Source organism: Pangasianodon hypophthalmus, chromosome 23 (genome assembly GCF_027358585.1).
Source record: "Pangasianodon hypophthalmus isolate fPanHyp1 chromosome 23, fPanHyp1.pri, whole genome shotgun sequence".
NCBI lineage: Eukaryota > Metazoa > Chordata > Actinopteri > Siluriformes > Pangasiidae > Pangasianodon > Pangasianodon hypophthalmus.
In genome coordinates, this window is record NC_069732.1 from 8,179,571 (window position 1) to 8,203,289 (window position 23,719).

General features: G+C 38.3%; 1 protein-coding gene across 5 annotated transcripts in view; it reads left to right on the forward strand.

The window, feature by feature from the left end:
• The first annotated feature begins 14,023 nt into the window (after nucleotides 1-14,023).
• Nucleotides 14,024-23,719, forward strand: part of hpca (hippocalcin) — a 32,506-nt gene continuing 22,810 nt past the window's right edge. For 3 of the 5 annotated variants that reach the window (XM_026929806.3, XM_053228471.1, XM_026929803.3), the window contains exon 1: nucleotides 14,025-14,300. The gene's annotated coding sequence lies outside the window, so the exon portion shown is untranslated. Of the gene's footprint in view, nucleotides 14,301-23,719 lie in introns of all 5 variants that reach the window. The other 2 variants (XM_034298596.2, XM_026929804.3) reach the window with 2 other exon arrangements.

The window sequence follows — 23,719 nt, forward strand, 5'->3', positions numbered from 1 at the left end:
AATTCTGAGTACTTTCCAAGCATAATGTTGACGTAAGATGAAAAAAATAAACCAACTCTGAATACAGTTGTTACTTATTTAACTAGCAATTAAAACATCATTTGACCATTTTTAAGCCTGTTTAAGCCAAGACACTTTGAATGTTACCCAACTAGATGTTTTCCTCCTGCTGTAATGTTAGACGTTGAGACATAGGAAGCCACCTTAAACACTGTCCCTGCAACAGCACCTTAATATCCCTGCAAGGTACTGTTGGAGGACATTATGGTGCCACTGGTGGACATTTAGTTACCTTTGCAGGACATTAAGGTGCCATTATAGAACATTAGGTTGCAATTACAGGACATTATATTGCCATTGCAGGACACTGCAGTGCCATTGCAGGCTATTAACCTGCTACTGCAGGGCATTAAGGTACCATTATAGGAAATTAAGGTGGCATGGCTGGACATTAAGGTACCACTGCAGGACATTAAAGTGCCATTATAGGACATTAAGGTGCTACTACAGGACATGAAGCTGCCACTGACAGACAGTAAGGTGCCATTGCAGTCAATTACGATGCTATTACAGGACATTAAAATGCCATTGCAGGTGACACTGTCATTAAGGTCACAATGTCATTAAGGTGACATTGCTGGACATTCAGGTGCCATTGCTGGACAGTAAGATACCATTTCAGGTTATTAGGTTGACATTGCTGGACAGTAAGATACCATTTCAGGTTATTAGGTTGACATTGCTGGACAGTAAGATAAAATTTCAGGTCATTAAGTTGACATTGCTGGACAGTAAGATGCCATTTCAGGTCATTTAATTGACACTGCTGCATATTAAGGTGCTATTGCTGAACAGTAAGATGCCATTTCAGGTAAGTAAAGTGCCACTGCTGGACATTAAGGTGCCATTGCTGGACAGTAAGATGCCATTTCAGGTCATTAAGGTGACATTGCTGGACATTAAGGTGCCATTGCTGAACATTAAGATGCCATTTCAGGTCATTAAGGTGACATTGCTGGACATTCAGGTGCCATTGCTGGACAGTAAGATACCATTTCAGGTTATTAGGTTGACATTGCTGGACAGTAAGATGCCATTTCAGGTCATTTAATTGACACTGCTACATATTAAGGTGCTATTGCTGAACAGTAAGATGCCATTTCAGGTAAGTAAAGTGCCACTGCTGGACATTAAGGTGCCATTGCTGGACAGTAAGATGCCATTTCAGGTCATTAAGGTGACATTGCTGGACATTAAGGTGCCATTGCTGAACATTAAGATGCCATTTCAGGTCATTAAGGTGCCACTGCTGGACATTAAGGTGACATTGCTGGACAGTAAACTGCCATTTCAGGTCATTAAGGTGACATTTGCTGGACAGTAAGATGTCGTTTCAGGTCATTAAGGTGCCACTGACGGACATTATGATGCCATTGCAGGAGAGTAACATAACATATACATATATTGACATTGCACATTCAGCCAACAGAAATGAATTTGTGATCAAACTCAGTATCATTTTTTAGATTTTGAGCTGTGACTGATGAGACCAACAGAAGCATACTGCACAAGCTGTCTTTTTACGTAACATATATTCAACACATGATAATTAGTCTAATAGTAATTAGTATACTATTTCTTCAGTTCTATTTTGCCAATGAATTTACCACTCCTCTTTCACTGACTAATACAAATTATGCTAGCACCACTGGACTGAAACACCAGTCTGTTGTAAACAACACAAATAACACCCTGTTCTAGCACCAAACTAAATTGCAGTGTAATTTCTCAAACACATCTTACATTTGAGAAAGAGTCTACAGAAGCGGATTTTTTCCCCTCCTCTTTTCTGTATAGAGTTTGATATTTGAGCTGGACTCCACATTGGGTGTATGCTGTTAGATGACCTCAGAGTGTTCACGCTGGGCGGTCTTTAAGTCTAGAGCCCCTGACTAGATGAGTGTATTGCTTTTCTGCTAGCCAAGTTACCTTGTTTGAAAAGAAGACGCTCATCTTGACTGTACACATTTAATGCTTCTTCTTCTTCTTCTGTTTGATCCCAAATATTTAGTCGATGATCTGCATGCACCAATCGGAAAAGGCCAAAATCTTTATTACTCTAATTATGCATTTGTTGCACACCACATATTTATATTTTACAGTTAATACTAGCACTGTCTATGACTCTTAATGTGTTTAGTCTCCAGTAACGCACTCTTTAATAATGCAATCATGTAGAGTCATCTCACCGGTAGCATCACCACCTGGTTCGGAGGCACCACGGCCAAGGACCGGAATGTTACTGTCCAGAGTGGTGAGGGCAGCAGAGAAGACCATCAGGACTTCTCTCCCCTGCATCACACACAAATCTACAACCAGCAATGCAAGACCAGGGCCAGGAGGATCGTAAAAGACTGTCACCACCCCTGAAACAGTTTCTTCTGAGTGCTCCCATCAGGGAAGTGCTACCGGATCCTGAGGACCAACACAGAGAGACTCAGGAGGAGTTTCAACCCTCAGGCAATCTGGCTACTGAATGAGGACACTTGAGAAGTCTACATACTACTACGTCACACACAGACACACACGCACAAACAGTTGCACTATGGACAAACAAAACCTCTTGCACTCTTTTGCACACTACGTCCTCTAAAAGCTGCTAAGATTCCTCCAAGCTGCTAAACATATTTTTACATATTTTTACATATAACATCTATATTTTGTCTAATAGATTCTATTTTACTCTATTCTGTTTTATTTTTCTGTTTTATTCATTATATTCTGTTTTATTATGTATCACTGTTCCACTGTGGGACGAGGCACTAAGGAAAAACATTTCACTACATTAATACATCACATGTATGTAATGTATGTGACAAATAAAGAACCTTGACCCTTGAACCTAGAGTCACATTAGGATCTGAGAGCAACCAGGTAATAAGTTCCACAAAGATTTAGGTCCCCTTATTTAATTCCTATTCTGTAGTATTTTGTTTGGTCTGTGGCAATAATCTTCATTAAGTAAGGGAAAAAAAACATGATGGGCCATGTCATCAATTGCAATTTTGTATGATATATTATGCTTTTTAATAGTTTATAATTACATTTAATGTGGCGGAACATCTGCAGGACAAGTTAGTTACTGTTATCACTTACGTTATAACAAAAAGGTTACTGGTTCCAATTTTTTGAACCGCCAGTGGATAGGGGGACCATCACTGTTTCTTTTAAACCTCTTAAACTCTGAGGACCTGCTGACAGGTCCCGACTTAATGTTCCTAGCTCTCAGTTAACTATTATCCCAGATAATTAGCTGTTCACTATGCTTCTGAGCCACTATGTAGACAAGCCTGGGATTCCAGCTGCTCTTATACTGAGCTCATCAATATTGCATTGATGCTCTGCTCCTGCTGGTGGGCTCCACTGCCATTATTAATTTAGTTTTGTTTTCATTTTTTTATTTTTCCATCTCTTGCTGTTTAGCTACTGACCTCACAAACATCAGCATCACTCAAGTAGAGCCCGAACTGCATATTCAAACAGTCTAGCATTTAATATACTGTATGTCTTTTCATTGTCCATAGAGACAGAGGTATTTGTTAAGGAAGAATGACTTTATAAACAAGCACTCATGTTCAAATATTTACAGCCAGATGCTGCATAATTCAAAGCAAAGACACCAGTTTTATGTGGAAAAGTTTATGGGGGGAAAAGTGCTCACACTTCAGTGTGCTCAAGTATTTAAAAGTAAAAATGTATCCTGTTCAGGGTTGTGGTAGATGTGGTGGAGCACTGAGCACAAGCAGGGAATACACACAGGGAATACACAAGTCCATCCCAGTGACTAAATATTGACTATTGATTCTCAGTCTGAGAGGCTCAAAGTAAGGAGACCTTCCAAGGTCATGGAATGAAAGTATTTTTTAATGTTTACCACTTTAAAAGTGGTAGGTGGATACTGTGGATCTGTGGATGGCTAGGAGAACATTGCCTTTTTTGCATGGTATATAAGTGTGTGCAGATATAGATGAGTGACACATTAAAGGAAAACATGACATAAAATGTATTCCTAAGGTGTTGAACCATCACAAGCCTTCAGAGCAGCTTTGTGCCTACTGAGCCTTGTTACTGATTCTACAACTCTCTGGAACTGTACTGGAGGGACGAACACTGTTCTCCTAAAAAGATGTTCCCTCAATTGGTGTTTTGATGATGGTGGTGCAGAGCACTGTCAGACATGTCTAATACTTCACTCCAAAATCACCCATAAGTGTTTGGTTGGGTTGAGATCTGGTGAGTGTGAAGACCATAGCATATGATTTTCATCTTCATCAACCCATTCAGTGAGTCAATGCAGGTTAAAACTGTTTCATTATAAGATATAGGTGATAAGTTAGAAGGACTTTGTATTGAGTTGCATTGAGAATTCCTCTACATGGACAAGTGCACCCAAACCATACCAGCAAAATGCCTACATCATAACAACCACTGGTTTTTCATTTGTATTCCATTTATATGTGTACATAACTAAAGCTACTTGATAAGAAATCTAATCTTGTTTGGAAGATTAGACCACTGTGCTTAGGGCCTGATGAGTGTGGTTGAAAAAAAAAAACAAAACGAAAGGATACTGTAAGTAAGAGAAGTGAAGGATGGGACAGCAACATCCTCATGCAGAGTGGCTTCACAAAAGCAGCAAACTAATTACATTACTTACCATTTTAAGGTCAGTGGAGCCCCTGGTGGCTGCGGCCCATTCATCATTGACAGTCGCTAATCATAAATAAACTGAGGACAGAATTAGCTGCAACCTGTGGGTAAGGGCGGAAAGGACAGAATCCAGTTCTCTCTGGAAACTCACGCTACACTAATTTTCATTCAGGTCAGTTGAAACATGGTTTCTAACATGACTTCTCGAAGGATAGTGGCTTGTACTTGATGTTAGAGTTAGATCATCAGATGGATGACTGGGATAAATAATGCCATGACATCACACCAGTGTTTAGCAAATGCTGTGTACTGATGTGTCAGTCCTGAATGAGTCAACTCTTAGAGCTGACTCTTTCAGGTAAACCTTGAGAGTCAACTCACATATCTTAAGAGCCATAATAATAATAATTACTATTATACCACAACACTGCTGAATTTTTATCAACACCCCGAACTACACTGAAATTGATTTTTCTACTATAACAGCATATATATTTTCTATTATAACAGCACATCTGCTATAACAGAGTGTTTTATTCCTCTTTAAACACAGCAATGATTACCTTACCTTACCTTTAATTAAAGAACAACACATAACAACTTTGATCAGTTTATAGTTACATTTAATGTTGTGGAACATCCATAAGTTATTTCTATTGAAAAAGACAATAGAAAGTGATGGAAAACAGGTACCGCTTTACCTCTGACTGTTACAAAGCACTGACACTGGAGACTTCTTCCATAAATGCTAAATAAACATCTCCTCACAGAAAGCTTTACCATATTAACTATTTTTCTTTGTTAAGTAACAGCACTATATTACAGCATTATATTTAATCCATTTATTATTAGGTCGAGATTACGTGGAGCGTCCATACAAGTCCCCTTGAATTAGCTGTTACTATAGAAATAATAATGTATTAGAACAAGAAAATTAATCAACACCTTCTGACCAATCAGAATCAAGAATTCAACAGCACTGTTGTAAAAATTAATTATAGCAACCTTATGATATCTATAACCACTCTGTACCACTGATAGTGGTTGAACATGATCTCATCACTGCTTTAATTTTTTTCCATAAAAATATCAGACCCTCTGGCTATGCTTCATGGACCCCATTTTGTGAACCATGGCACTTTAAAATTAACTATTCACAATTAACTATACACAGGCACAATTCTGTTATTAATTGCTTTATTTTATTAAAAATTATTAAGATATTTAGACATAGGGCAAGCTTAGAAGAAATTTGCCACATACAGCATTTCTCAGATAAGGGATTGTGTGGCTATTCAATTATTATTGAAGAGATTTTTTTTTTGCTCTTTTCTATTTTAAAATATATACAGATTTGATCAATCACATTACAATGCCATGGATCATTATTAAAGTCTTTAAAATGGTCATAATGTGCAAAGGTGTCCAGATTCGATTTCTGCAAATGATGGCAGACACAAAAATACCAGAACAGGCTTTTTATAGAGGACTTCATTCGGTTGCTTTATTGATTTATCATGGCAGGATATGCACTTTGAGCTAGATAGTAGCTGATATTTAAAAATAGGATTCAACTTTTTATCTGGTCAAAATATCGGTGTGCATGTTCTTCCAGTGTCCATGTGGGTTTCCTCTGGGTTCTCCGGTTTCCTTCCATCTCCCACATACAACATGTAGGTGGAATGGCTCAGATAATCTGTCCCTTGGTGTGATGTGTGCATGGTGCTCTGCAATGGACTGGTGTTCCGTCCGGCGTGTATTCCCACTTCATGCCCACTGTTCCCGGGATAGACTCTGGATCCACCGTGACCCTAATCAGTATGAACACTTACTGAAAGTGAGCGGATAAGTGAGAATTTTGGTGTAAGAATTAAAAATTCACAACACTAGATCATCTCCTCACAGTTTAGAGATCTACATTTACATGCACAACATTCCAGAAGATGCAGAACCAGAATCATTCATAATGATAATTCAGAAAAGAATTCAGATGATTCAGAATTATTCAAAACTCTTGACAAGCCATATGTAAGCATTATACAGCCATGAAAAGTACATTAAACCAAACTGCCTTTTAACTCACAGAGACAATTGGGTAAGTTGTGTTTACCCTTAACAGCTGCCATGTAGGTATTGCTGAAGATTGTAGTTGGATTACAGGACAGCTTATTTTGTTTCCCCAGAAATAGCTCATCATGCTAATCTGCTAAAATTAAAATTCTGTGAAATCAGCTGTGTAAGGATTAGCTGACACTGACAATGACCAGGTGAAAGTGCCTTCTAGTCCCACAGAGTCAGCCAGAAACACTACACTAACAACCACTGCAGCACTTTCATTTATTATTATTATGGATACAGCATCTAAAAATAAATATAAATCTTAAATGTTTATTTTATGTCTTCTGCAGTATATAGAAGTAAGAGGCAAAGGATGCAGTAGAACAGTAGCAAGTTCTCCAGGATTCTTCAATAAGGTCTGCCTGCAAATCACTGACCACTGTTTTAGCAGCTTACAGCGGTCACGTAGCTGGACTTTTCTGGTTATTTATCTGTCCCACTAGCTGAGAGTCACACAGAGCCCTGTTGGTGAAATCCCTACTTAATATTAGTATTATGGTTCAAGATGATTAAAATACATCTTGAAACACGGTAAAGGTTGATGTACACTTGAAATACAATATTCTCTTAGCTACTTCTATTGGTAATCCTATGGGTGTTATCTTTATATACATACATATATATATATATATATATATATATATATATATATATATATATATATATATATATATATATATATATAACCACCTGCTATCAGACCCACTTGAGGTTCTTAAGTACACTTTGCTGTAAAATCAGAAATATTAAAGACACCCTGCAAGATGTGAAGGAGAACTGAGCTACTCACAAGGAATGAGAACAACTGCCTGGATGACAGAAGATGGAATCCTTCAGTGAAAGTGTAAACTGGATAATTCAATCTCTCATAGTTTACTACTTAGCAAAAGAAAGGCAGTTATGTGCAGGACAGAGGCAGAGAAAGGAAAGGAACGAGGCCCTGAGATTCAGCACAGCTAATGAAATCAGCAGTCGCTGAGTCACTGCATTGCATTGCGCATCAACTATCTTCAGCTTCCACCTGCTTGTCATCCATTTCTTTTGATTAGACCTATGGACTAAGCCTGCAAATTGTACAAAATGATACTTGTCCTAATTACAACACCGGTGAATTTAGAATAGTCTGTGTATAAACCTCTGGTTTACTCACGGCACATTGTAGGTGCTTCTGTATTTTTACTGTTTGCAGGATACATTCTGGACCATGAAACACAATGAAGACCTTATTAGTTCAATTATTATAGAGTTATGAAGACCTGGAATTCCTGGCTAATTGCTTGTCCGGTTTGATAGCTCAAACCCGTAGTAGTGGGTACATGGTAATTAGCTGATTTACTGAAGAGGCCTTGTTCTTTTTCCAGAATTTAGAATTAAAAGGTATTAAAACCTTTAAAAAAATCACAGCTGCCTTAGGACTAGTTCTGAGTTTAATACTAGACTTCATAAGGAAAAACCAATATAAAGTGTCTTTGTAAGGTGTTGGTCCACCATGAGCTGTCAGAACAGCTTCAGTGCACCTTGCTATAGATTCCAGAAGTCTCTGGAGCTATACTGTGAAAACCTTCTTTCGAAAGATATTCCCTCAATTAGTGTTTTGATGATGGTGGTAGAGAGCTCTTTCTCCAAAATCTCCCACAGGTGTTCAGCTGGGTTGAGTCTGTTGAATGTAATAGTCATAGCATATGAGTTCAACCATTTTCATTCTCATCAAACCATTCAGTGATCCCTCGTGCCCTGTGGATGGGGCGGAAAGAGACCACTCCTGACAGGATAGAAATGTTCCATCATAGGAAAAAGTTGATCAGTCAGAAAAATTTCACTGATTTGCAGTGACCCTTTTCTCTAATTTCACCCAAACCATGCAAACAAAAATACCTCTGCAGTGTAACAGAGCTACCAGACTCTTCCACAGAACAGGTCAAGCATTCAGACCTGTGCCTTTCTCTTTGTGATTGAGGTTAACTAGGCCTGCTCATTATTTTTATACATGTCATAGAGTAAGGTAGGAAGTCAATTGCATAATTTTATCATGCAGGACACCTTTCTGGAATTATCTGCCCTTGATATTTTTCTTTGGTTTGCCCCTTAGTGAGAACCCTTAAAGGTTTTTTTTTTGTCAAACTCTACAAAGGGGTTTCCCTATTAAAGAATGCTCCAAGTAGGTTAGTAGTCCTTTATGAAGCTAAGATCCACTAACTATTCAAAGAACCATTGAGGAACCCTTCTTTTTCTAACAGGTCTTATTCAAGTCAGGCAAAAGGCCTCTTCCTGTGAATATAGGCAGTTCTTGGCCATGTTTAATGATAAAAAGTGCCAGACTCTAGATGCCTGGCTTGAAAGACTAATGGATAGTGGTGTTCTAATGGATAGGAAAGAGAGGAAGTACCATCCTTTCCACTAAGATAGCAGAGCCAATTATGATATCTTGGACTGCTCTCTTAAATGGATGTGGCATCAGTGGGATCTGAATGATCTCCTGGCTTTAGGGTGAACACTTAAACAGTTGAACCACTTGGTGGATTTCAAGAAGCATATTTTAGGTGCTCTACATTTTAGTACTGAAAATGATAATAATAATCTGTTTTATTTAAGTTATTGGCATATTTAAAGAGTTTTCTGCAGTGATCTTTCTTGCCTGGACACATAAATCCAAGGATCCTTCTAGAGATCCTGTAGCCACCCGACCTTGTATCATGTTCCACTGTGACATTCATATACATTATAATCTGATCTAAATTGTATCACCTGTTCAAGCCTGTGTGAGTCTACAGTAGCACTTTCTGTTTTTTTGCCGACCCATTCAGCGTGTATTCCCGCCTCGTTCCCAGTGTTCCTGGGATAGGTTCCGGGTCCACCATGCCCCTAACCAGGATATTAAGATGAATTAATAAAATGAATGCATTTGCATACTGTTGTACATATTTGAGTAAGGTAAAAACTTCAGTAGACATTGTCAGAAATACCAAACCAAACAAAAAGTTCTTAAAAGGATTAAATCCGTCCTGCGACTCTATCTCTGTTCTATCAACTGTAGCTCTTGGCACTGCAAACTCCTTAGTGCTTCACAAGTTGCTTCAGAATAACAGCTTCTCAGGATTGAAATATATTACCAAACTGGCTGAAGGAATCACAGCATTCTCTAATCTAAATCTTTAATTTTTTAATGTCAGTTGTCATTTCTCTGCTGTGTTGTCTTACCACATTATTTCATACACAATTTGTAACATACCCCACCTAATCATAACCAACATCACAGCCATTCTTGATAAATATCCCATCCTTATTATATTATATTAAACAGTTTGCATTAATGACAGATGCTTTCAGCTTTTGGCCTGTGAACTTTATTGAGCTTTCATTTGTTAAATATGGATTAAAATACTCAGTGTTAGTCTAACAAAGTTTTTTACTGGGGTGTAAAAATTTGAATATGTTTCAGGTCTGCCTCAGTATTCACGGTAAATGGATTTTAAAACTGATTTGGCTTTCATCAATTTCGAATTACTGTATGTAATAATTGTTTTTGGTGCCCTACTAAGGACCATTGTCCCATGATTACACAATTCTGAATACAGAAATCTCAGAGGGTGATTAATGAACCATTGAGATTAAGAACAATATAGGTCAGTACATTCAGTGAAAGCCAAAAATGTGACACATTATTAGAATTCTTAGGTATCATATTACATATTGCATTTCTTCCTGAGGCTGATGAGTCATGCCATGCTGATTCCAGGTGTTTGGGGAATATCTCTTTATTCTCATTTCATTTAACAAATGCTATTATTAGGAATCTCCTCTGCTCCTCGGGGATGTGACTCACTTCCTTGACCTTTGAAATTATTAGCCTATGCCCATACTGAACTGGTTGAATCTCATTTGTTTTTGAACCATAATAAGCTTTTTTATAGGGATGAAGATGTCATCTGTAATCAGCTGCATTTGAGCTTCATCACAACCTTATAAAGTGTGCATGTATTATCAGGGGTGTGGTTACATGGGTGGCCCAGGGTAGCAGATGCCAACTTTGAAATAAGCTTTGGCACTTCAGATATGACCTCAAACTGAGGCTCTGACCAAAGGCTGATAAGTGAAGTCTATGGAAATGTCAACTATATTGTCACATCAGATTAATTGGACAGTTTAGCTTAACATTTATTTTCTGGCCTGATAAGTGAAAGCCAAAACTTACATAGGCATAAAACAGTTCAAATCATGTGCAGTTGTTTATAATTTATCCATTTTCAAGATGCATGGTTTGGGTTAACTGGAACACTCTTAAAATACAATAAGTGGACAGAGAGCAAAAGTGATGGGATATAATGGGTGCATGATTGGATGCATTAAACACCCCACACCTGCGGTTAAATGATGCAATGATGGACTTTTAAGTGCATTAAATGGTGTTTTCATGAAGCATCTTAAAAAGCAGGGGAATAAGTTAGGAAATATAAAAGTTACTTAGGCCCACAACTTAGTATACAGTATAATTTTAGAGAGTGATGTTGATATTTGTGTCAAATCCTGTGTGGTTTTACTGTCATTTTTACGCATCTGATTATACTGAATTTTAGAAAATATTGGTTATGAATTTGAAAAATATTGAAGATTTCTAAACCTCGTTATTGTTGTTATTGAACGAATTATAGAATGTTGTTTATGCTAACATCTTAAATATGTAGTGAATTTTACTTGCTGGGTTTATATAATATTAGAATATGTTGACAATGAATTTGGAGAAGATTTTTTTCAAGGCCTGTTATTGAAGTGTGATTTATTGATGCTGTGAATAAATTACAAATAAATTATGTGGTAAACAAGTAATCGAAGATGAAAGTAAAGGCTAAAACCAATGAAAATTTGTGTCCCAAATGATCAAACATGTCATATGTTTTCATTTTCATTCAGTCTTGATAAAAGGGCAAGCCATGCCTGTTTGGAATATAACACAAAAATTTTCACTTCAAATATAAATGTTGAGGATTTCAGAAATGCATAATGTGTTAGAGTTTTTGTTTTATTAATGGCAAAAAAGCTTAAACGATTAAAAAAATATATCCTGTTTTATAGGATATCCAATATATCCAATATTAAGGGGGCACAGTAGCTTAGTGGTTGGAGGTTCGATTCTTGCCTCTGTCCTGTGTGCACAGCATTTGCATGTTCTCCCTGTGTTTCGGGGTTTCCTCCCGGTACTCTGGTTTTCTTCCCCAGTCCAAAGACAGACATTGTAGGCTGATTAGCATTTCCAAATTGTCCGTAGTGTGTGTGTGTGTCTGCAGTTGTGCCCTGTGATGGGTTGGTACCCTGTCCAGGGTGTCCCCCGCCTTGTGCCCTGAGCTCCCTGGGATAGGCTCCAGGCTCCCTGTGACCCTGTGTAGGATAAGCAGTATGGTAAATGGATGGATGGATGGATGGATTGTATTTAAATCACGTTGGAATGAATTAATGCCCCATTGGAGCATTATAGTATGCAAATTAGACCACATTCTTTCTGCTGATTTGCATATTATAGGAAATAGATAGCAACTACCAAGCCAAATTGGTAATGTCATTATGGGACCAGTTTATTTTAAGATACAAATCTGATATTTTGTGAATGCACCTTCATTAAAATGTGCCACCCTTTAGTGTTGTAGTCTTGGCCTCTTGTGCCTTCTCATGTCTGTAAAGCTGGACTGGTATTTTACACTTATGGGAAGCTGGACATCCTATTAAAAGGGCCTGTGGATATCCAATATATCCTATTTTATTTAATTAAAAAACATTACTGTATTTAAGGGGGCACAGTAGCTTAGTGGTTGGGGGTTCGATTCTTGCCTCTGTCCTGTGTGCACAGCATTTGCATGTTCTCCCTGTGTTTCGGGGTTTCCTCCGGGTACTCTGGTTTCCTTCCCCAGTCCGAAGACATGCATTGTAGGCTGATTAGCATTTCCAAATTGTCCGTAGTGTGTGTATCTGTCTGCGATTGTGCCCTGTGATGGGTTGGTACCCTGTCCAGGGTGTCCCCCGCCTTGTGCCCTGAGCTCATTATAGGACCAGTTTATTTTAAGATACAAATCTGATATTTTGCGAATGCACCTTCATTAAAATGTGCCACCCTTTAGTGTTGTAGTCTTGGCCTCTTGTGCCTTCTCATGTCTGTAAAGCTGGACTGGTATTTTACACTTATGGGAAGCTGGACATCCTATTAAAAGGGCCTGTGGATATCCAATATATCCTATTTTATTTAATTAAAAACCATTACTGTATTTAAGGGGGCACAGTAGCTTAGTGGTTGGGGGTTCGATTCTTGCCTCTGTCCTGTGTGCACAGCATTTGCATGTTCTCCCTGTGTTTCGGGGTTTCCTCCGGGTACTCTGGTTTCCTTCCCCAGTCCGAAGACATGCATTGTAGGCTGATTAGCATTTCCAAATTGTCCGTAGTGTGTGTATGTGTCTGCGATTGTGCCCTGTGATGGGTTGGTACCCTGTCCAGGGTGTCCCCCGCCTTGTGCCCTGAGCTCATTATAGGACCAGTTTATTTTAAGATACAAATCTGATATTTTGCGAATGCACCTTCATTAAAATGTGCCACCCTTTAGTGTTGTAGTCTTGGCCTCTTGTGCCTTCTCATGTCTGTAAAGCTGGACTGGTATTTTACACTTATGGGAAGCTGGACATCCTATTAAAAGGGCCTGTGGATATCCAATATATCCTATTTTATTTAATTAAAAACCATTACTGTATTTAAGGGGGCACAGTAGCTTAGTGGTTGGGGGTTCGATTCTTGCCTCTGTCCTGTGTGCACAGCATTTGCATGTTCTCCCTGTGTTTCGGGGTTTCCTCCGGGTACTCTGGTTTCCTTCCCCAGTCCGAAGACATGCATTGTAGGCTGATTAGCATTTCCAAATTGTCCGTAGTGTGTGTATGTGTCTGCGATTGTGCCCTGTGATGGGTTGGTACCCTGTCCAGGGTGTCCCCCGCCTTGTGCCCTGAGCTCATTATAGGACCAGTTTATTTTAAGATACAAATCTGATATTTTGCGAATGCACCTTCATTAAAATGTGCCACCCTTTAGTGTTGTAGTCTTGGCCTCTTGTGCCTTCTCATGTCTGTAAAGCTGGACTGGTATTTTACACTTATGGGAAGCTGGACATCCTATTAAAAGGGCCTGTGTAGTCCTGCCCCCTGCACCCCCCAGTCCTGCTTTAAATGCGCTCGTCCAGTAGCATGTGTTCAGCCGAGCGCCTTCTCCCCTCTCCCCCCTCTCTCTCTCTCCTCTTCTCTTCTCCTCTCCTCTCTTCTCTCTCATCTCCCTCTCTTCTCGCTCCTCTCCGGTACAAGCGGCGGGTCCCGGTGGTAACATGGTGCGAGGATCAGGGCGGCACTGAGCCACTTCATAAGGACACCACGACAAAAAAAGAGACCAAACACATCCAAGCCTAGCACATATCAACACGCCGAGCAGGAATCCAGGCGTTATCGGACGCGGTAAGGAAATGAGCCACTGAGGCTTTCTCTTCATCTGCAGTATTGATATCGCTGTTAAATTGTTAACGACGGCGGACGCCGCGCGCGCCGCTTTTCTGCTGCTGTGTTTGTGTGCTGGTTGTGTGTTGTTTTTGAAAAAAGCAGCACCACCTTGTAGCTTCAGTGCGAGCTGGAGAACGGGCTGGATAAGTGTTATTTTTGTCCTATTCAGCAATCTTGGTGAAAAATAAATAAATAAATACATTAAACGTCCCACTGATGTTGCACCAATGTAACCCTCAGTGTAGCCAGTAGTCTGAGATAAGAAGATTAGGCGACTCCAGAGGGTGGAGGTGGCTTCATGTAGAGCTCACTTGATCCCACTGACCACTAGTTTGTGAATGAAACATTCCCTTACGGGAAAATGACATACATTTCACTTGATCATACCTTTTTCACATGTTATTATGGGAATCACAACAAAAGAACAGGTGAATTTCATCAGGTAATGCCCTGAATTCCATCATTTCATTCATTCATTTATTCATTCTTTCCTTATCCTGGTGAGGGTTGTGGTGGATCCGTAGTCTATACTGGGAACATTGGACACGGGGCAGGAATACACCCTGGATGGGATGCCAGTCCATCACATGGCACCATACACACATGCATTCACACACACATTCACACTCTCATTCACACCTAGCTTAGCCAAGCTTCCTACAGGTGTGTTTTTGCACGCTGGGAGGAAACCAGAGAACCTGGAGAGAACATTTCTCTGAAATTGCACAAATGTGAATTCAACTAAACACATGTAACATCATGTGAATAATATGTGCTCAGATGTGAAAGTGGATTAATTGTGTAAAAAAATCACATGAACATAAAACCTCACATGCACTACACGTGAAAAACATGTGAAACATAACATATCTAAAAAGCACGTGTACATTTTGCATGTGAATCCTGTGATTATTCACATGTGAGGTTCATGTGACTTTTCTGTAAGGGTTGTGGACTAAACAGAAAGGTTAGCAGTAAGGAAATACCATGTTTTTTTGTTTATTATTTTTTTAAATTAACATACATTAACATTAATGTGTGTACTGGTTCAGAATTCTGTTCTCATTAATTGATTGTTGTACAAATACACACAAATAACCCAGAAATAAAAGCTGTATTCTTAGAAATAGCTTCAAGATTTAAAAGTCAGTAATCCAATATTAACGTATGTAAATATCCTAAGCAAATCCAGCACTGTGTTTGATATGACTGTATGATGTTGACTGCAGAAGTGGTTCTCAAAGTGGGGTCGGGGAAGCATAGCCGGTTGGTCTGTGATATTTTTTAATTAGTTACACTGGTAGAAATCACAACCTACCATCATCAATGTATATAAGAATATATTTATTAATGAATTCTCATTGTTAACATGTTTGATTGGTCACTTGAATTGAATGAGTTTAATCCAAACTTCCATAACTCAAAAACAAGTAGTCTGTAAATAATGTCAGCTTGGACCTAGTGTGTCCTGTCGGTGGAAAGTTTTGAAATAGAAAGCTCCAATAAATAGAAGAAATATTACTGTGCACATTTAGTGTTCATGAAATACATCTATACTGAGTGGGTCGATGAATTTATTTTACAGTTAATGGGGTCCCTGCGTGCAAAAAGCCTGAGAATCTCTGGACTAAAGTACATTGTACATTGTGCTGACTATTTTTTTTCCTTTTTGCAAAGCACAAGCTCTACCAAAATAAGATTCTCTTGCTCCCATCTCGGGCCTAGCTGAGGTCGGCAGACAGCAAGGTGACTGACAGGCAACATCTAGTGCACAAATTGCTCTTTTTAGATTGTATTGAACAACACTGACCATCTCTATAGGATCACTGCAGTATATTTAAACTGAAACTGTGACTAGAACACTTTATATTATCCTTATTGGCTGAACACAAGCAGTAACAACATGTTTTGGACAAACTGATCTCATGAAAAATTTGAACTGAAAATTTGAATCAAACTGAAAAATTTGAATCAAATATGATATGATAGGATTTTGTTCAATTTCATACAAAAAATATGAATGCTAATGGCTTCCCTAATGCCAACCCTAACTTTGGTTAGTGTTAAAATTATGGTAATATTAATTCCTTTTGGAAAAACAAGATGCGTCATATTGCTCTGCTCGAAATTAGACAGCCTGATGCCCTGATACAAAATGCTCTAAATCTTGTTGCTTGACTGTGTTTCGTCAAATCTAGTTTTGAGTAGTCTGTGGAAAAAACATCAATGCATAATCTGAGGCATAATGATGCAGACCACTACCCTGGTCTCTTGCCTGTCTCTGCCATAACCATCATGGATTGCAGATGTATTATAGCATAAATGAATGAAGGCAATGTGGTTGGATTTCGTTTGATTTCATATGAAGTAATAACAGTGATAACTCTGGCCTTAACGCTAATCTTTGTAACTTTTCATAAAAATGGTAGAACAAACAAAAACCAGAGCACAGTTACTTCAGTGTGATATTGCTGATAATTCTTTAGATAAGTTATAAAGCTATTTTTAAATAACTACCAAATTAATGTTGTAATCACAAGAATGTTAGTGTCAACATGATTCTAAATTGTTTATTGGATGTATTATTGTATGGATTCCCCATACCATTACACCGTTACTACAAGCCTGAAATGTTGACAGTCGGCAGGTTGGGTGCTTGGATTCATGCAGTTGACCCTACCATTTGCATATTGCACCAGAAATCGAGATTCAGCAGATCAGGTGACATTTTTCCCAGTCTTCATCTGTCTAGTTTCGGTGAGCCCGTGTTTACTGTAGCCTTAGATTCCTGCTCTTGGCAGATGCTTTTCTGATCACCACAGCTGTAAATAGTAGTTATTTGAGTAAAAATTAAGTGTAGCACACAGAGAAACAGGACGTCTTGAACAAAAGTTCTTCATGAGCTGTGCAAGTAAAGTGCTTCTGGTGCTGTAGGTATTCAAAAAATTTGATGATGTAATAGCTGTTTGTTCTCACAGTATATCTGCACTATGTGTGTCTAAGCTGCCTGCATATTTTCCTTTGAAAGTCAGTTGAGTGAAGTGAAGGTAGAGCAAATTGAAGATGACAGTAATTCGGGGTTGCAGTATTGGCATGGAACCCATTAACAGCATCATTTTACATTACGGGATCCGTGCAGTAGATGCATGAAGCATTTGTTCCATGTGGCATGACTCTCCCTTTGGGACTTTTCCACAGACTTTTTTCAGGAGTCTCATTGGGCTCATTGTTTTTGTTACTAATACCCTTTGTGATACCTTCCCCAGCCTTGTTATAATGTGAACAACACAATAATTTCATTCCACCACACATTTGGAGTATTTAAGACTTTAATATGAGGATGAACTACTGGATATTATTACACATTAAACCACCTGAAATTAGACAAGCTGAAATTAGACAACCTGACAGTCTGCTTGCTTATGACTGTTTATTTAGTCAAATCTAGTTTTGAGGAACTGTGGAAAAAACATCAACGGATAATTTGATGTGGACCTCTACCCCTGTTACCATTTGATGCTTTTAAATTCTCTAAGCAATCAGTCTCTTACCGAACCACCATGCCCCCCTCAGCCATGATTGCGGATGTATTTCGTATTATGGGACGTGATTGTGTTGTGTACTTCGACAGAGCATTAAGAGTGGATGTGGGCTTTACCACCAACTGAGAGCCTCTCACTTGCCCTCTCCAAAGACTCCATAACACTGGTCTCAGCCGTCCATTAGAGAGTACTGACAGGGAGGCGGTTATTCTCTGTGCCTGTGGTTTATTCTAATGATCTCTCCATGTTGCAATAACATAAAATATGTAGATTCGAAGATGGGGAGAAAACTTGGAATTTTGTTTTGTTTTGTTTTGGGAACATTAATGAAAATCAGAACTGATTAGAACTCCAAGATTTCAAGTGTGCTCTATATTTAAATAAAACTGAAACAATTTATTATTAATGCATTCAGGCTGCATGCACACTCAACAGTATAACATCTAATGCTGCATGCAGCTGATCATTGCTCATGTACTGGACTATACTGACATTCTGTGATTATTTGCATGAATAATGGCTGCTTTTTAAAATCTGAGATCATATTTTACTTTTTCCTCAGTCCTCTACTGACCTGTTGCTCCTAAGGGTATGTTATATGTCAGGAGAAATTTTCTGCCTCATATCTGTACCTGTGAGGTCAGGTTTAATACTTGCTATGCAGGTTGTAGAGTTTTAGCTAGCAGTATATCATTCACACGATGGTGTTTAGGCATTAATTGTTCTGCAGTGGATTCTAGTGAGTCAGATGCCCTGCTTTCTGTTTGTTTGAAGGGCATTTCGCAGGCATATGAGGGATTAAGAGCACCTCTCACGCTTGACCAGAGGAAGGTTATTTCAGGGATGGTTTGACCAGCAGGAAGTAAAACTGGGGTAGTGATGAGCTGTGAAAGATTAGAAAAACATGTTCTGCTTTCAATTATGCAAAAGGTTCAGAAGATACACAGAGAGATCATTCTTTGTATAAATGCAGAGAATGAAAATCGATTTATCGGAGTGCTGAGCCATTTTCCAAATGGAAGTGGCATAAATGAACAATGCAAAGTATCCTCAAAGTTAGTCTTCGCCTTCCCCACTGATTGAGTAAAATGAGAAAAAGAAGTATTGATTGCCACATCCGACCATGCATATCTGTAGTGCATTGGAAAAAGCCAAGGGGATTGACTGTATTAACTATGACAATTTGAAGGAGTTTTAATACATAATAATAAAATGTCAAAAAAATGAGACGTCAGTAAGATGCCAAATTATTTAGCAGAAACAAAACAGAGGCCTAAGGCATGGTGGCACAGTGGGTAGTGTTGCAGCCTCAGAGCTCCAGGTTCCCCTGTTTGATCCTGAGCTTGGTTTACTGTCTGTGTGGAGTTTTTACACATTCTCCCCATGTCCTTATGGGTTTCCTCCATTTCCTCTGGTTTCCTCCTACCTCCCAAAAACATGCATGTGGGTGGCTCTGGATATGCTAAATTGCCCCTAGGTGTCAATATATGTGTGTGCATGGTGCTTTGCGATAGATAGATAGATACATCCAGGGTGTGTTCCTAGGATAGACTCTGGATTCACCATTACCCTGACCAGGATAAATCTGTTACTGAAGATGAACAAACACATATTGTGTAGATACAGGAGATGTCTTCAAGTGTCACTGTATGACATTTTTGTCATATCACCCATCCCTCATGGTAGTCTTGTCACTTTACTCTTTCTGGGCTGATGTCTTTCTGTAAATGCAATGTGACCCAGAGTCAGTTCTTAGGGATGACTGGCCAAATTTTTATTAAACAGACAGAAAGAAAATGAACAGAAGCTGAGATCAATCATGCATGTAGCTGTACTGTATTTATAATGTAGCTGCATTTCCCTAAAGGGTAGCTTTAATGTAGAGTAACTTGTAGCCTACAAGTTCTTTTCCAAATTCTCATGTCAAAAACAGAACACAAATAAAAGAGAAATGCAAAGGAATAGGTATAGCAAAAAATGTATGCTGTTATAGGAAAATAAGCAAACACATAGTTTTTTTACGGGATGAGAGTAGCTACGGAATTAGTCGTATAATTTTTTTGTGTCGTTTTTGTATATTTGTTGTTGTAAATGTGACTGGTATTCTCTCCACTTAGTACACTGGTAGCCATGAATTGATCTGTTAGGCTAAATAAATGAAACTATAAAGTACTAAACTGCTAAACTACTAATCACTGCAAAAATATTTATGGAGGAAAAGAGGGACTTGTACTGTACACACTAGAAGTGGATCAAAGTAATTGTGACGTGGAACATGTGATCCCAGACGTGGGGATTAAGAGAGAGGCTTCCTGCACAGAGGTTGTCTACTGTACCTCACAATAACAGATAAAGGGGAAAATCTTGCTGAGAGGGCAATATGAATTCTGATGAAAGAGGATGTGTATTTTTAGAACCGTCCTCATCCAGACAGGAAATGGGATAGTGGGCTACGGAATGTTTCATGTAACATACTTTCTCAAATATTTTCCTTTCCCTAGTGTTGCCTGCAGTTTCCCAAGCCCTTGGGTTGGATAGTTTACACTTATGTATAGAGTAGGAACACAATGGGTATTATTTTTTTCTGTAATAAGCATTTGACTCTTGCTGGGATATTCAGTGTAAAGCTGAATGTTTTGATTTAAGCTAGGTAAAAATCCTATTTCCTAAAGTCATAAAATGCAGAAATACAGTCATGTTTCATATAAGGATCACAAAGAGCAAACAAAATACTTGTTATTTTTCAAATTTATTTAAGAGAGCTGCCATGTTCAGTTTATATGCTTAATTTTATGATTTCTTTGAACTAAAATTAGACATTGTTTTCTGACTACTAAAAAAGCAATTAATGGCACTTATTTCCCAAAAGTGACCATATTATTGTCGTCCTGAATCACTCAGCTGCCTCTCTCTCTTGGCTGTCCTCTTATCGACTGAAGAACTGTTTGTCATTTAGCTAGTTCCGATTTCAGCACTTGCTGAGCACATTTGCTTGCTTCTCTTCAGAAACATGATTGAAAACAGGACAAGATGGTTCAAATGCTAAAATAGCTGGAGTCTGAGTGCTCCTTTTAAGGAGGATGGAGTTACAGACGGACGGGAAGTAATCAGCTGTGTATGCCAGCGGGTGAAAAAAATACTGCTTCAGATTTGTGCTGCAGTGGGTGAGAAATGTTCCATGTGAGGCGGCTTATTTGATTTGTACAGCCTTTATTGGATTTTTATGCACTTTACATTTATATTGCATCATGCTGCAAACTTTCTAAATTATCTCTAAATGGTCTCTATCTCAAACTTTTATATTTAAAACAGACGAACAAACAAACAAACAAAAAAACTCTATAATTAATCTAAGCTCTCTGTCTCTTTGGATAGATCTTTAAATTACTATTGATTACTATTAAATACCCAGCAGAGGACAAGTAAGGAATAAAACACATAATATTCTATTACAGGCAAATGATCAATGACGTGATTGATTATTTTCCATTAACAGCATGTTCTGAAGTGTTTTATTCCTCTTATTCCATGGCAATTTGACAGTGATTACATCCTTTTAAAGAACACATCATTCTTTTATCAGTTTGTAGTTTAATGTTGTGCAACGTCTGCAAAATAGGTTCGTTCCTGTTATTACTGACGTTATAGCAGCTGTAAACAGTTGTTCCCTCACCAGGCTCTCTTTTTTCTTTCTCTCTATGTTCATAATATAAAAACGTAGCTTGTCATGTTACAGAGAAACCAGAAAGAGCAAAATCATCTGCCACTTTCACATGGCGGAAAACCTAATGTTACAAAGTTTTGACACTTGAGACTCCTTCCAAAACTGATATATAAACATATTTCTACAGAAGTCTTCATCATATAAACAATCATATTTTTTCTTTGTTTAATTTCTTTGTGTGTTTATTATTAGGCTTAGATTATGTACAGTGTCATCATACAAGTCTCTGTGAATTAGCCTTAACTATAGAAATGATAATGTATTAGGGCAACAATGTAAACTGCACTACTGTAAGAGCCATGTTATAGATAATTAATCAGCACCTTCACCAGTATATAAATGATTTTGAATCTGACCACAGTGAATCTGGGCCACGTTTTAATTTATGTGCAGCCTGTCATGGCTCGAGCCAAGGTTGGTGTGTCAGACCAGGGCGGGGTGGCCATGCGAGTCAGCGCTGTAGGGGCCTGGCACTGGAGTTCTGTTTCAATAAGAGCCTGGAGAAGTGAGAGGTCTGTTGTCCTTGACCTCTGTACCGCTTGCCCCCGGCACATGAGGTATGCCAGAGAGTCCTCTGAGTCTGCCAACCGTTTTGTGTGGAGAATTAAAAATGGAAAGGAATAAGCTAAGCTAGATTCCACAGCTGAGATTAGATGCTGTGACTGTGGATTATATCTTGATCTCACCTGAAGTAAACAAGGTGATTTAAACACGGCTGTCCATCACCAACAAATGAATTGCATTGGGATCATGGAATAATTCAAGGAATTGAGATAAAAAAAAAATATATATATATATATATATATACACACAAGTTAAAGTACTTTGTCACAGGCTGAGTCACACAGCACTGGGTTTGAAAAATCAATTGGACTGCTCTTTACTGATAAATTGTTCTGACTGAAATAGTGGTGAGTCAGAACAGCTCACCCTGTCTCAGAGCTAACCTATTCAGCTGTACATGGACTAAGTTAATGATAAAATGAAAAAGGCGTATTGACAAAATGATAAATAACTGCCACACATGCATTGTGTTGTTTTTTACTATGACGTGACATACCCAAGAGAGCAAATGAAGCTTCTGCAGAAGATTGCCATCATCCATTACTTTTCATAATTTGCTTATGCTTATGGCAATATGGCTTGTTAGAACCTTCAGGTATAAAGGTATTTTTTTTTTTTTTTACTTTTTGACATAGGATTACCTGCACACCTATTGCTAATGCCACATCTAAATAAAAAGTTGCTGTTTTTCTGCTGTTGACTGGCAGATGGCTTTGCAAGCTGATTGCCAATAAACTTGATCAGCTGCTTCACTAATAAGATCAACATTGCTGCAGAATGCTAATTATGTCCTAATTGCAAGCTGGTACATTGAGAGCTGTCAGCTAAATACAAATCAGTGGAATTTACACCTGTAAAACTCCAAAAGCAGATAACTAGAGAGAATTGCTCTCAAATTGCCTGTCAGCTTAGCTCCTTTTAGCTGCTTGGCTAATGTTAGCAGTTAAGAGTATGAACATTTATGAATACTGTTTAGAAATGCTGTCACAAATGCTTGTCATATTAGTTCCTTGCCTATGTGACTAGCATTAGTATAGATTATGAACTTCCCTGATAGTAGGATAATATTAGCAGTGAAGAAAAAAGCTCCTGTCCCAAATCCTGTCAGGTTAGCTCATGCAAGCTACTTAACATTAGTGAAGATTATGACTTTAGTTCACGTTAGCTAATACATAGCAGTGAAAATTATTAACGTTTATTAATATTACTTGGAAATACTGACAGATTAGTTAATGGTAGATAGTAGATTAGCCTTAGCAGTGAAAATTGCAAACTTTTATGAATATTACTTAAACATCCTGTTAGAAATCCTGTCAGGTTAGCTCATGTTAGCTATCTGACTAGCATTAACAGTGTAGATTATGGATGTTTATGAATATGGCAAAATTATTCTCAGAAATCCTGTCAGATTAGGTCGTTTTAGTTAACTGGACAAGACATTTGTGAAAATTTAGTTATGAACTATATGAATTATATATCAAAGCTGATCCTCCTTCTTACTTGAGGGCTTCCATATATAGACTCAAAGACATGCATACTGAGACCTG